This window comes from Pieris rapae, chromosome 14, assembly GCF_905147795.1.
Source record: "Pieris rapae chromosome 14, ilPieRapa1.1, whole genome shotgun sequence".
NCBI classification, from domain to species: domain Eukaryota; kingdom Metazoa; phylum Arthropoda; class Insecta; order Lepidoptera; family Pieridae; genus Pieris; species Pieris rapae.
In genome coordinates this window covers 747,271-763,761 of record NC_059522.1, presented here as the reverse complement: position 1 = coordinate 763,761, position 16,491 = coordinate 747,271, and the positions used below count along the sequence as shown (strand labels likewise).

General features: G+C 33.7%; 1 protein-coding gene across 8 annotated transcripts in view; it reads left to right on the top strand.

Moving 5' to 3' along the window:
* The window catches only part of LOC111003471 (homeobox protein cut), a 121,163-nt gene that overhangs the window by 64,134 nt on the left and 40,538 nt on the right, over window positions 1-16,491 (top strand). Inside the window, exon 1 of one of the 8 annotated variants that reach the window (XM_045631047.1) lies at window positions 2,763-2,798. The exons of the other annotated variants lie outside the window; for them this stretch is intronic. The gene's annotated coding sequence lies outside the window, so the exon portion shown is untranslated. Of the gene's footprint in view, window positions 1-2,762; window positions 2,799-16,491 lie in introns of those variants that run through there. 8 annotated transcript variants of the gene reach the window in all.

Genomic DNA, 16,491 nt, shown 5'->3' with positions numbered 1-16,491 from the left:
TCGCCCCAAACTTCCCCAAATGCAATTACAACATGTCCAAAACAATTCCGTCCATTGTTTTTATTGAAATTAATGCAAAAATCAATCAAATCAAACTTTGTTCCCGCTTTGTTCCTTCCCGGAACATTTTTCTTCTCGCCCCAAACGCCGAGACAATGGAGATGGTTATTAATATTCCAATATAAAAAACATCGGCCCTAAACAATAGGTGCTGTTAATTTACTCATTAGGGATTCATGGGGAGTCTCGGTGAGGGAGGCACAGTTGCGAATTCCCTAATAATGGAATCCTTTGATACATTTTATGGGACCGATCTGAATTTTGTATTTACCCGTAATAACCTTAGATAAAAGGTAATCAAAAGACAGTTATGCGCGGCTTTCATGGAATTCAGTTAAAATAACTGGAATGAGTTCTGAGCATAAGAATTTTCTTTGTATAGACTGGTAGTGTTTTCCGACTCGCATAAGATTTCCCGGGGGTTGAAGCCTATGTAATGTTGAACATGATTGATACGGACTAATTTGATATTGACGTGACCAAAATCAATCTTATTCTTTACGTAAGCATACAAATATACAAAATTATTTTGTTTGGTAATGTGTTTTATGTATATAATTGTTATAAAAAAAACAATGTAAATCTAAAAGACAAGCAGGTGATGATCCTGTGCCTGACACAGTTCGTTTGGGTCTAAGGCAATCCTCCTCACCATGTTTTTAATCACCGTTCGATCAAATGCGCACATAGAAAGTCCATTGGTGCACAGCCAGGGATCGAACCTACGATCTTTGGGCTAGAGTCGCAAGTAGTCAGCCAAATATGTCATGGAAATCAAAGGTAAAGATGAATTTATAATCACAATTTTTTTAAATAAAAATACATAGTCTCTTGATATTAGTTGGACAATTTTTTTTCTAACTCTCCATAAAAAGTAAGTTATTACTTTTATAACTATAATCTATAACTAGATAGAATTTATAATATTAATTCCGGTTCTTCAGCTGCCGTATATTTTATCGATATGTATTGTACAATACAAAACAACCGATAATTTTTACTATGACAAAACTGACCACGTGTCGTGGGGTCCGAACTGGTTCTAACCGGTTCTTACACCATTCACCCGGATTCGAAACACCCTCAAAATTTGCATGAATTAAGCTATTATCAAACTTGTATTAAAGGAATATGTGCAATAGTTGTTTGGGATATCAACTATTGATTGCATCCATTCAATTTGCCCAGCTGCCGATCAGATTCTTTTTGGTCATTTTATTCATGTATTTCATCTCACTGAAACCAAAACGTTGATAAAACAATTACTGTTAAGCCAAAACCGCTAATAGATTCAGTGACAAGTGTAATAAAAAACGTTTTCCACTTGCGTTTACCGAAATAATTCAATTAAATTGAATATTTTCGGAACAAAAGCGTCAAAAGAAATGTCTTGTATAAATTATTCCCACTTTTTTTCGTCCACTTCATTGTGAAAGATATCGTTAATATTAATTTTTTGACACGGAAACAAACGGAACTTAATATTCAGCCCTTTGTTATTTTAATTCTCTTGTTTAAGTCGATATGGAGATATAACATGATCTTCACAATGTAAACTATGGTTTTCTTTGATACAATATCTTATTAGATTAACATTTCTCAGGTTTATAAATCTTCACAGTATACAATCATTTTCCGTTAACACAATTATTAACACTAATATATAATAATAATAATAATAGAGACTGATAATAATATAGTTACTAATTATTTTATAATGAAGAGTGGTTGAGAGGAGTTGTTCGGACGTTGGGGCAGACTGAATTCTGACTAAGCACTACTGAGCGTTTATAAGACAGTTTTATCAGTGCGATACGACTCTGTGAAACTAGCTGCCCACTGAAGTATTTCTGAACCAATCCGACTTAGGACCCTTCAAGAAAACAGTGTACCAATTCTGAAAAGGCCGACAACGTATTTGCGAGGCTCCCGGCAAAATTAGTGTCTATGGTCGGTATCACTTAACATCAGGTGATCATCCTGCCCGTTTGCCCAATGTTCTATTAAAACACTTTGCCTTGATATCAAGATATTAATAACGTTTCCTCTATTTTTAATTACAAAGTCAATCGTAATTCTGACGCAACGAGTTATCTCCAACTGATAAATTGATTTTGGCGGAATCGATTTTAAAACAATCGGGTGTCAATGTCCCGTGTTATCGATACCGGGTCAAATTCAAATATTGCTACGATGTTTACGATCGTAAAACTGTGATTGTTAAAGTTCAAATATATTAATATACATTATAATAAGTATATATAAAAAAATACTAACAGTGTTGGCCTATTGGCTTCAGCGTACGGCTCTCAAACCTGAGATTGTAGGTTCGATTCCCGGTTATGCACTAATGGACTTTCTTTCTAAATGCTCATTTAACAACCGCTTGGAAATCATCTTGCCGTTGCCTAGAGATGTGAGTCTCTCTGCATCTTCTATCGTATTTACTATAGAAGATGCGATACTAAATACCCGTATCATCTCGACATATGTCGTTCCACAACTGAGCGTCGATAATTTTGCTTGTGTTATTTAAAAAAATCAACGGGCTAATATCAGTTATATTAATTAATTCTGAATATTATGGCAAAGTTTGAGAATCACCAAATTAATGACAGCACGTGTATTATCATTTACACACAACCACAGTTACACAATTACTTTTTTATATTTTCGGCTATCATTTGCGGATACTGCGTTCGCCGAGTTGAACTTGTAGGAAGTTGATTATATGTGGGGTGAGCTATGTTTAAATCTTTATTAAAAGTATTTACATATAAGCAATTTTTGTAGTGATATGAGAATGTAAAAACTATATATACTATCTAATCAAGCATACAATATATACTTGTAGGTTAAGGAAATTGTTAATATTTAAATTAAAACATATAAAAACAAAAAACAAAACAAATTTAAAAAGTTTGGTCCCTGCGGCAGTGTACCTTTAATGCTGGCAGCATTGCGATACTTATTCGTTGAGCCAGGAAAGTATCAGTTCTGGGCTCATCGGTACTATCTACCAGGCATCAACTTTAATATTACTTATTTTTACGATAAAATATTCAGATTTCTGCCTCATGTGTCACCTCCGTCGACTTTTTGGGCTCACGATTTCCTTCACCGTTCGAGCGAATGTTAAATGCTCACATAGAAAGAAAGTTCTTTGGGGCAGCCGGGGATTGATTGATGAGAATCGCACGATTATGCTAGACCAACACTTGATTATTAGTTATTAATTCCCTTTCAAATAACTACTAAACCATTGCATTCTCTCAATAACAAAGACAAAATTGCCCCATATAAACTTCACAAATATCGGTTCCTATCCACTTATCTTAAACGAACACTACTATAAACAAATGAATAGTATTTGAATAAAACAATGGTCCCCAAAACATTACACCATCCGTTTAAAGCATTAAGCAATTTACCTAATGTTCTTCCTTTAAACACAATCGAAAACCGACTCTATGTGATTGGAAAACAATCGATTTTCTATCAAACTAGTCGGTCAGAATCATGTCTGGATTGTTAACAGCGTATATCCGGAATTGCTCAGAGAAATTTTGACTTTATGTTTAGTGAAATAGAGCTTATTTTGCAGTGAATGTTACATGGGGATACGTTAAGTGATATTATGCGTTTGTATCGGAATAGTTCCCAATGGATACCTATCTAATGTTTAGTCGTTAAATTAATGCCTGAATTTATGACAGTCGGAATTAGCTGAAGATCATTGATTGATGTCTTACAAGAATGGTCCCTCATCACCATAGATTAATTAAACCGTTACTTATTACTTATAAATAAAAAAGAGTGTGTACTTATGTACATGCGTCAGAAGTGATACTTCTTTGGAAAAAAATAACTAAAATGCAGTTGTGATGAACGATAAATAATAAAATTAATTAAAAAGATTTTATTTAAATAAATAATTAGTAAATACTATCACCGTCGTATATGAAATTGATTTAAAAACACCAAAATAATATTTATTCACACTATTTAATTGTACTATTACGAAACACGTGTTCCTAATATAAAAATACTAGAATATACTTATCGATTTCCACCACCTAACTACGCATTGTAAAAATTCACTCTTATCATTTTTCTCCATCGCGCGAGAAGAAGTATAACTTCAAAAAATTTAAGTGAAATCATCTTTTTAGGTGGGCCTCAGATATCTGTTTCATACTGTCAATCTAAAAGATGATCATCATGTCACATACGCTATGAAATATTTTGGGTCCAAGGCAACCTTTCTTCAGGATGTTTTCTTTCAGTGAATGTTATAGGTGACAGAAAGTCCATTGGTGCTGATGAGAATCGGATAAAGCCACTTGCTTTCCTTTCAGAATTAGACTTTATTTTATCAGCCGATTTGTTTGTTTACTAATTAAAATATCTTGAAACACATTGAAAAGTGAATTAAGTTTCATATAATATTTTCTGTTCGTTCACACGATTGTATTGATGATGTAAATGGCTGAGCAATTTACTGTAATGTCGCGGCTCCCTTGTAGAGTACCGTGCAAAATGTTAGCGTGAATAATAGGTTCGATTCTCCGCAATAAAAAGCCTAAGGAAAAGTTTATTTAAGAGCTCGTTGTATTGGGAACAAAGAAAGGTTTTAAATATATATTTAATATAATATATTGTTTGTAAAATATAATACGGAAAAATTAAATTCAGGTTAAACGCAGGTCCGTTCGTCGTATTATCGCACGTTGTCACGAACAAAGCAAACTCGATAATTGAGAAGGGCTAATACTTTCGATTATTTATTTAAGTATTTCGCCACCTGAGCCTTTCCACAAAAAACAAGTATTAATTAATTACAGAATATCGAAAGGCATCCGATTTTCAATCTTATAGCCGCGGAATTCGATGGAAATTCGACTGGCCCAGTCCATCGGTACCGGCCCCGTTCAGAGCTTTGTGGGAAAAATATAAGATTGCTTTTCTTTTTGAGTTGATTTTGTTTTAATTCGATGTTTTTTGTTTAACCCTTCTTTGACTTTTTACTTTGCCCCGTGTTGATGTTTGATTACTTTAAAGGAAATTTTTGATAGAAATCCAACGATTTTCTCCAAATAACATAATTGGGACTCGACAGAGCGCTCGCAGAGTTTCAGGCAATTATGAAACCTCAAAAATGTTGACATTTTAAAAACGTCAATCATTCTATAAGCGGTGTCATTATTAACATAGAGCGACCAATCGCCGCGCGCCGTTCGTCAGAGGAGAGCGGGGCCAACCGATACACAATTAAAGAGCAAAACAAGAAGACTTGTAAGTACTAATGCTAAGACGAATGTTGCGGAAAATCGAAGCCTCTGCCACCCCGTCTGTAGGGACGTCTGATTTACGATTTACCCCCGAACGGGGTTCTTTTTTAATTTTAATACACTCGCCTTGTTTGCTTTTTTATTGTACTTTTAAATTTTGCTCGCGACGTTTTTTATCAAGACATGAATCGCACGAAGGGTTCATCGATAGGGTTATTCGTTTGTTGCGTGATGTTTACTTGAGTTTTATATTTTCGTGACGTAAATGGGTTGCCCGCTGTGCCGAAAGTGTTGAGCCGTGCTCGAGGTGGCAAAACTTAATGTTTTGATAAGAAACAATATCATAAATCATATTTAAAATAAATATATATCTAACTATAAATAAACTTTCATCGCATACAAGGTTTTGCTCTGGGTTTACCCGTGCGTGTATGTATGACCTACATTAAACATATTTATCTATAAATAACTTTTGATGGTCGTCGACAACCCTATAAGGTTTCTTTCTCTAATTGATAATTCTTCCGCGATCCCCCATCCGCTACAATAATACAATTAATTCCCTTATGCCAGCTCTACTTATAAATTTCAAGACGTAACCCTTATAAGGGGATCTGTACATGACATGAAGTGATCGCACGCTGATTTTGGAAACTTGAAGTATTTTTAATCATATTATTTATAACACGACTAAGTACGTATCAATGTTAAATACTTGAGGGCAATTTTAATAACTGTGTTATTTTTCTTTTTTTTTTAAATGTACTACTTACCGTTGTAAGCAATACCATCACCCACAGACACTCATATTAACCATATCATACCAGCAAGGTTGGCAGCTAGCAGAACGACGGTCAGTACGACGATGCAATTTAGCTACTGGTATTCATCTGAACAACTCTGAACCTTCTCGTTCTTCTAAGATTGAGCAATTAGCCTAGTCGCTTTAGCGTGCAATTTTTATCAGTTAGATTAAATTGGCATGCATTTGACCCAAAGTTGGACGGTGTATGTAAAATTCAAGCTGATTATATGATGATATTAGAAAAGAACAAATGAACACGAAACAAATATGGAAATCTTCTCTGATATAAAAAGATATCGCCACTGCTATTTATGGTACTTGTCAATTGAAAAAGACATGCAAATAGCACTTTAATATGGACAATTTTTGACAGAACTTGTTGTAATGTGTCATTAATCAAATAGTGATATGATTGCGGCAAAAGTTAATCTTGCGACACTAAATCAAGTGTACAAGAGACTTAACGGCGTGTGTCATGTTCAGAGTTGATACAGGAGACATTAGTAATTGCTGTCTCAGTTTAAGACGTCTTTTGTTCTCACCTAAAAGCTGCTATACCCAAAAACCTCATCGCTTTTTTGTTTTGAAAAACATTTCAAAAAAACGTACGTAAAACAGTTCAAAAAAGTCCATAGGTGGCGGGATCTTTAAGCATCAGGTAGGCCAGCCTGCTTCTATAAGAAAAAAAACCTCAGAAAAAAACTGTTAATTACTGATAATATTATGATATAATGCAAATATTTATTGTTTAGATAAAAAATAAGTTCTAAATGTCTTTCAGGTTTCAAAGAAAATTTATCGCATAAAACGTAGTCTATCGAAATAATAACATTATTCACTCACCCTATTAAAAAAATACAACACCATCAAATTAGTGAACATAGGAATAATTTAATTTTTGCAAAAGATACTGTCTTAAGCAGACATTTGTTCTGAGCGGGTAAATCAGGCTTTCGATAATTCCCCAGCCTACCCCACCCTCCCCTTCCAGATGGTTTGATCTCAATTCTTGTTTAAGTCGTAAATTACAAAATATTTAAATGTTGCCAGTATCGAAGATGCTTATTGTTTTATTTTTGTTTCAGGTAAGCGTGGCGATGGTTTAGAATTTGGTAAGAATTATGAATAAATCAAACACGAAATGTACAATTATTCTAGAATATTCTAAAATGTTTTTTCTAGTATATTAATATTTAAATTGGAAATCTTATCAAACATTTCATAACATTTGATATAAATAAACAAAAGACGGATTAGTTCTATTTTTAAATATAATAAGTTAACAATAATTGATAAAGCACTTAGCACGCTATCGACAATACCTACTTACAAATGAATTCGATTTGTCAATATACGATTGTTTCCAACAGTCATTAATACAGATAATCTCAACGTCAAATGACTCGGAATTGCGTGACTATTAAAAGGTTCCATTTTTAAACGAGACAGACCATATCGACTGTCACTCCATTCACAGATAATAAATATCGTAACGTTTAATCCTTTAAGTGATGTCTTATACAGCGTAGGTGAACGCGCAATTATTGCCAGAAAACAATACTTTTTGTTTTTATTTTAACAAATCGCGGAAGCTGAGTTTTCGTCTACAACCAAACACTTAATATGTAAATATTTTTATTTTATAACCTCAAATAAATCAAGGGCCATTAAAAAAAGTGAACATTATACAACCTCTTTGGCAATTTCAGTTCGGAAAAACGGAACATCCCGCCAAGTCGAGTATCGGAACGCTCTCGAAAAGTCATTCCCAGTTTCCGAACCATAAACTGTCAATAAAAGAAAACGTAAAACAGCTTCCATCTGCATATTCCCGCCATTAAAACATGAAAAACAAAAAAGAAAATAGTATTTAGCGACGAATTAATAACCCGTTCAGTGCTCGAGTGTTTTTACTTGAAACGTTTTATTTTACGGCGTGATGTCGTATCGATTTCGCATTATTACTTTGCCGCTGTCATTAATAATTTTAATTAATTAATGTAGGGGTGTGTTTATAGTCTATTGTCAGTGCCGGGAGATGATTTATGCCTCGTGCGTCTTATCAGGCGTCATTGATTTTTGATGACGTGCGTATGTTACTAAAGATGATTATAGAAATTAAATATTCAGTAAATTCGTCGAAGCACGTCTTCAACTCAAAACAGATTTAAATGTTTTTCTATAGTTCTTTACGACTTGTATGTTGTACCCCAAGTAATATTATGTAGGCACTGGCTTAGGTTAGGTGTTTAGGTATTTATTTAAAGCCAAATATTTGTACCGTCTGTCACTTCACAAATCATGATGTTTTAATTCATTTCTATCTATATAAGGCTAAAGAGCTTGCCCTACCACATGATTACCACCACACATAATGTTACACCATTGATAAAAATATGTATATATATAAAAATTTGGAGTTGTTTTAAGGTTAAACCGTGATTCGTCAAATTTACCCAGTTTAAAAAATGTATTTTCTCACGATGTTTTCCTTCACCGTTCGAATGAATCTTAAATGCCCACATAGATAGTCCATTGATGCTCAGGGTATCCAACCTAACTAGGCCAACTATACTAAGCGTATTACATACCTACCACAAATTACAAAACAATCCAATCCAAATCCAAATCCAATTAAATATGTACTGATGACGTTTACTTTTTAATAATTCATATCAATCTTGTACCCACATCAAATTTCAAGTTTCCCAACTATTTTTGCCGTAACTTATTTGTTACCGCTACCCATATTCCTATGATTAATTACTCGCATTTATTAGTTGAATTTCGGCTCCAATTCTATGTGGGGTAAGGGCCTTGCTACTGTATGCTAATCATTAATATGTATTATTTTTACCCGACCTTAAAATTGATACGGGATTTTTTATTAATGCTTTAGAATATCTGGTGAGAGTAACGAAAAAGCTCCAATACAAAACAAATGTGACAGATGAAAAAAATACGTTTTAAAAACTTAAGGATACATTGTCTTCTGAAAGGATGAACAATGTTTTAAAATCTGTTTACACGGACGTAAATTTTAGTTTATTAAGTACAGCGCGATGTTTATCTAAAGAATACTGTTGCTAGTACACCCCAAGGCACGATAGTAGATAGCTATCGGTAATTGCTGGCACTGCCGAAAAGCGTGAATTTGAGTAAAACAGATAATTCCGTGTCAAAATACCGGCTCGGTCACGCTACTAGTTAGACCGCATTATGTTTTTAGTCAATAATTAGTGTTTAGCGGGTTTAAATGCAGTTAATATGTCTGCGCATAGTTTTTGGTATTTCTTAGTTGGTTACGAAGTTTTGCGTTGCAAAGAATTTCAAACACTATCGCTTAGTCCTTGTTTTTAACAAATAATTCAGTGGCGATACAATCTTTTTAGGTTAAATTTTGCTAATGCAAGTATTAAGACACATGTGGCTGACACTCGTCAACTTTTTGGGCCGAAGGCAACCATGCCTTACCATGTTTTCCTTGCTTGCTTTTTTGTTTAAAAAACTTCCCACAGGGATGAGGCCCACTGGAGAGACTAGGCTATCACTGCTCTTATACATAAAATAACTTTATTTATATGTAACACATCCCACACACACACACATGCACCCTCTCACCGTACTCACAAGGAGCACACATTAACACTCAACACCATAATAACTTGTTAAATAGATTGTCATAACATATGACAATAAGTTTTTTCAATGCGCTATGTACTGAAACACACCAGTTCAGCATCAGATAAACCAGACTATTTTGGCTTATATAGATATAAGGTTTTCCTGTGAAACTTAAAATAAGTTGTTATTATTGTTAAAATATAAGTTATCTATAATTTATCCTGTATATGTATTATATATTTATTATTTAATTATTTCTCTTTGATTACTGCTATGTTGTGTGTGTTTTGTTTGTAATAAATAATATGTCTATGTCATATACAATATACATATATTCTATAGTAAATTTCGCGCCTTTTTATGACTGTTAGCATCATCTCTCTGCTCTGTAACATAATCAAAGACAATTCATTGTACTCGATACCATTTATTACAAGCAAATCCACTATTGCAACAATTATAAACTTCGCTTGTCGCTGTCGTATAAAAAGTATATAAAAAGTGAACCCGAATTTTCGCTGTTAAGAAAACAATCATTACATACGAGATGATCACCCTCAATTTCTACCCCTTCTGATAAACCCTTAGGCCCTCGATCAGTCGATGTCCACCCTTATTATATACTTATTTGATTATTATTCTTAGTACACATTAAATAAAGATGTTTCTTTGCAAGCACCTATGTACTGACTACCTTCATAAGATTTGTATGTAGCTCAAAACGGTAGGTTTGTATTAATTATAAAATTAAACATATTGACAGGTTGATCACAATTTTAAATAGATTTATCCAATCATTTTGTTGACTAACGCCCAAACCCGATAACCTATCTCAATCGGTCATCTTAATCCAAATATTGATAAAAGTGTGCCAATAACCAATCGACAGATTGTAATAGCCATCCGTGGATACAAGCTATCCATGGTGTGTATGGATAGACCATTCCTATCTTAAGATTTTAACTTGTACCAATTTTTAAAATAATTAAAAAGCTATTTGATATGTTTGAAACATAGACATGTATATTTTAATATTATTTGTACGGTTTTATTTACTTTATTTGGTTTATATTGATTACCAAATATGAGTGTAAAGAGCGAAGAGTTTGCATTCTATCCGTCGCCAAAAATGTATTGTTTTCGCAGGTTTTGGTTATTGGGATGCAGATAGGAGATCGATCGACGATCAAGGTCTGATCACAGATTGTTTTCAATCAGAGACTGTGGATTAATTATTGGGTTCGGGCGTCAATTAAACTTACGTAACTAAAATGATATGTAATTAATATAATAAAACTATATCTGAATTTATAGTTCCAGTAGTAGGTAACAGTTGTCGTTTTATTTGCCAGTCGGAGCTGAGAATTTTCTCTCATATATTTACTGATATCTAATAAAGCATGAATATTATATACAATTATATACAAAATTGTATAAAATTAGCCCCTCTTATTGACAGAGATTACATTCGATAGGGTTCAATCGCGATTTTTGATCCCCGCGTCCCTAGAGCGTTTCCCCTTGCACAAGATATTGCAACTGAATTATATATAAGCAAAACCCTTGTTTTAAACCCCCTCATATATCAAAAAGTTAAATTTACATAACTATTTCGCCTACATAAAGCACTACAACTTTTAAACTTAGTCTTAAAGAAGTAATGACCAAAACACCTGTACATACAATATGTCCCGAAATATGCATCTAATATCTATATAATATCATTATAATGTCAATAATCACTACCTTCAAAACCCTTTAAGCCGTGTAAAGGTGAAAAACCCTGGCCACAAGTCGCATTTTTTAAACGCCGCGCGGTCTAACTATCCATCTGATATCACTTTACTATAGACCGTCAAGTATTCGTATGTCAATACGTTTTCGTGTACACGATGCCTGTTCGAATTTGCTTGTGTTTAGTTCGAGAAACGCCCACAAAGCGCTGTTTAAATTTTTTATATGAAATCATGTTGACGCTTCTGTAGTCTATTGCACAGATTACACGACACAAATGTCAAACGAACGTCGTCTACCGTTCAATGTATAAGAAAGAGTTGTAATATGAAATTTAATTCTTTGTCTATCTCTTTGGTCAGTAGCTAATGTCTGCACGTGGAAAGAAACACCTGGAGCACAATCTGTTTACAGCTGATTCTGTCCAGCACCTGATCTATTGCAGTTTTGAGGACGATGAATCTTGATCGGTCAATCTGGTTGGTGAACGGCCAGGTTATACCAACCACGACTAGTTTACTCCAAGTTCTCATCGTCTCTGCTCTTAGTATGATTAATTATTTAATTAGTACACTTAATTAAAATCAGCAACGAATGTGAGAGAAAAAAATCAAAACCGCCGTAACTTGTAAAATAGGTCACATACGTCCTTTACCCGCGTCGTGATATCGAATATTCATATCTATGTTTTCGTGAAAAAACCTTCATTAAAAAATCTGGACCGTCGCCAAAAACGACCATCTCGTGCTATGACACCGCACTTTTAATTAAAATTGATATTTATCAAATGAAGACATAGTTTCATAGAGAAAATGTGAATTTGAAATTGTTTTTCATATAATATCTTCACGAGAAATTGGGCTTTATTACATGTAACGTTGAGTTGATATTCCTGTTTTATTACCTGGAGTGAGATATCCAAAGACGTCGGCTTAAATTATTGTAATAGAGGATGTCATCTGTCAAGTGAAATAGCAATTCTAGATACAGTTTTAATCTAACAATCAAATATCATTTGTAGATACCCTTTACTGTCGAACGCACAGAATAAAGTATCGCAATAATTGATTACAGCCATTTCAATTATTGTTCCGGAGATGGCTGTCATTCACGGATGACAGATGACACCTGTCACTCGTAAGATATGTACGCACGGCGTATATCGAATTGAAAACAAATGAACTTTTATGCGCAATTAACGCGAAAACCAGTTATATTTTCGGATGCTCGCCATATCATTAAGCTTCGTACTAATTGTGTAGTCAAAAGCCTGCGTATGATAGCTAAATAAATAACTCAAATTAATTCGGTATGGAGCAAAAAATAAATAGGTCTGAAAACAATAAGACGCGAAGGAAGCCCCACATCGCTGAAATATGACTCATTAATTATTCCCTAACAAGAGAAAATCATATTAAAATGTATAGAATACGCGAATCAGACGCGTCCCTCAGATTCGTACGTCAATTTCACGGTGGCGGGTGTATCTATATAAAGGGTATCTGCTATTTTAATTCCAATATGCCCATGGGCGTTTCCTATGCAGCTAATAGGACTAAATCTTTTAAAGTAGTATTTGTTTTTTAATTAATACGAGTTGTTTGCTCGATTCATATTTTGCAACATTTCTTTAATTAATTAAGTAACCATTTGGAATATTTGGTAAGTATTTTTTTATATATAGATAAATAAAGTTCACCTTTAAATTTAACGCAAACAAATATATCATTTTCCAAGGTTTTCCTCAACATTCACGCCTTAACCCTAACTCAAGGTGCACAAATTTTAACGAAACTCATGCATATTTATAAACTAAACGTGTATTATTTAATGTGTGTGTGTGTGGGGTGGACCCTTAATAGCAGATATTCAATCAAAATCAACCCCTTTGCCGATATCTTTCCTTTCCCTTCGTCTGTTTTGTTTTGTGCCTATGTTATGGAATTTTTGTTTCTATTTTTAATTATATCTTTTTCCTTTTGATGTTCGAAATTTGAATTTTTTGAAACAGCAATGACGAATTGTCCGAGCTTCGGTAATTCCAGAAGCTTTTGATTACAACTTTGTGTTTCCTCGGAGCTTAACTGTTTCATGGACTAGGTTATATACTACATAACGACGCCGTATAGTCAATTGTCCATAAAAATAATCACTATATTCAGTTCAATACAGTTTCTAGTTACGATTCGCGGTCTATAATTATTCAAGTCCTTACAAGGGAAACGTATTGTTCGGAAATCCCTCGATCTTAGATCGACGGTGATTGTATTTGCATATGAATAAACTAACTATTTATAAAAGGAATGTAACTACACATAGTTTAGTCTAAATAAGTATTTTTATTCGTTGAGGAAAAACTGTGAACGGGCGAGATCACCCTTTTAGTTGGAGAAGAAAAACATATCTTTCCACATGTAGAAATTTTCATCAATATTAAAACAAAGGCATGTCCAGACGGGTTAAAAAAAGAATTAAATATTATGCATTTGTGAACCGGAGCATTTAGACAGTATCGCATGAAACGAGCGTAAATCTTCGGGCGTGGTGTGGGTTAGTCTGGACCTAACTCCGCCATGTTTATGTATAGATATTTAAAATATTCCCTTTGATACGAATGATAATTTCGTTCGCTGCTGAGCTGCACCGTCCGCAGAAATGTTCTAATTAATTTCATTCGATAATTTCGGTCGTCGGCCAATCTAAAAGTTCGATACGAAACAGCCAATTCGGAACGCATCAGTTCGAAATTAATAACTGTTGACACGGGATTGAAACGTCGAACAATACGACACGGCGAGTCAAAGCTTCGGAGTTTAGTCGGGAAACTTTTTCCGACTCGTTCGCAAAAGTTGTCGTCTACTCTTTGTTCGCAATCACGATACTTTGTAAGGATGCAAAACGGCCGGTTTGCCGACCGTACTTTTGATTTCCGAACCGCTTTGATTTCAACTTTTAAGCATCTACAGTTCTGACTGGGAATATTGCATTTCCGTGTGTTTAATATATTTGTTTTGCTAGTTTTGTAGACGCAGATTGCTGTGTACGCCCTGTTTTGAATTTAATAATAATAAAAAGTCTTTATTCATTTTAAGCACATTTTCTTTTCACAGTGTAAGATTTGGAAACCCTTTTAAGTGTAAAATATCTGTGTTAGTGTTTCCAGCTCTTCCATAACAAACTTAATTAAGTACTTAAAATAATGACATTATTTAACCTATTTTTTTTAACCGTTTCCTTAATATTTTTCTTTTTGAACCGTTATCATCACACCTGAGTGCGTGTTGTTTATAATTTGTTTAACTTTTATGATATCCAGATTTAAAATTGAAGTAATCAAGTACTTGACACAGTAACGAATATATATAGAAATGTCGGCGACGCGATCATGCCAATAACACTCGGTTTCTAGTTATGCCCATTGTATCTCACCCCACAAGCTCACCCTCCGAGAAAAAATAATAAATTATTTTAGTTAGTATGCAAATAAGTAAGGACCGATATTTTAAGCTACACCCCATTGGGACTGTGCCATTTTTTATAAAATATCCGATCCCGATGATACGTAAAAATAATTTTTAATTTAATACATTGTTTTCGAGTTGCTCAAACGTTTACGAGGAACGGCTAGTATTAGTATTTTGTATTCTTACGAAAACTTTATTACATATTTCAAAATTACTTTTAAATTATATGATGAGTTCGTTGAGTAAAAAAATACTTGCCAGGCTTCCGAACTCTAAACAAATCACATCCTCTTAAGACATTACAAATTTTATCGGAGTACATTTTTTACAATTACAATATTACAATAATACTAACTTACCTGAAAACTGTTTTTATTATTAAAGGCTTTTCTTTAAATAAATCTTTATATATTTAAACTATTTTATATAATATTTTAGATGGGTTGTGTTCGTACGTGTCGCTTAAATGTATGCGGGTGTGTGTGTGTTAGTGTGAGACAGGGCAATGATATTTAATTCGAAGGGTAAAATTTCTCATCGATTTTAATTTTATGCGCATCCCGTCTCGACATTGCATTATTTGTTTTTTATGTAAATACTCAGAACTCTTAGCGGTGAGAGAACGTTTTATCGGACCAATTTTTCGTGATCACAATTTGATATTAAACTTTTGTTTATCGGTTTTCTTATCATCATTTTTTCGAAGTTTATTCAGTTACACACATTAGCAATTACATATTAAATAGAAAGCTCCTCTTGTATTGTTTAATATGATTATTGTATTTATTGTGTCTACTACTCGCTAAGGAAAAAAAGCTACAAGTTTAAGGGTTTATACATTTTTTATATTACATATATTACATATTTTATTGGTGACAACATCAACTTTGACTTTTTTTTGACCTGACACTGACACTTAATGACCTAGACGGCATGTCAGGCGGTATTTTATTCTATATGTTCTTATTAATGAAACCCTAAATTTATAAATACCTCAAAACAATACCAACATCTCTCAAAACAAAATATCTTTTTACAATTTAATTATGAATATTTCGATAAATCGACACCCTTCTAACCGCAAAATTAATATGGCTGGGTACGTCAAAAATCATTATATTTTATGGAAGGCCGAAATACATGATGCTTATATGACGGACGAGAAATTTATATTCAAATTTCAGTAGACCATCTCCGAGGCTCAATTTACATACAGGTTCCTCAATGTTTAATATCTAGTGATGATATACAGTTTATACCTGGATATGGCATAATTATCAATGGCTTCAGAGTACAACTATCATCACTGACTTTATTCCACGTAAGCATTCGCTCGGACACTCTCAATGCCAGATGGCTCGCGAGTGCGTTGTCGGTCTTTTAAGAATTGACTCGCTCTTTTCTTGAAGGACCCTAAGTCGACCCAAGTATCAGACAGATTCAGATGTATCCGTTCTTTAGCTATTCGTTTTATTCTGCACGTGTTCAGTAGAATCATATGATCTTTAAGAAA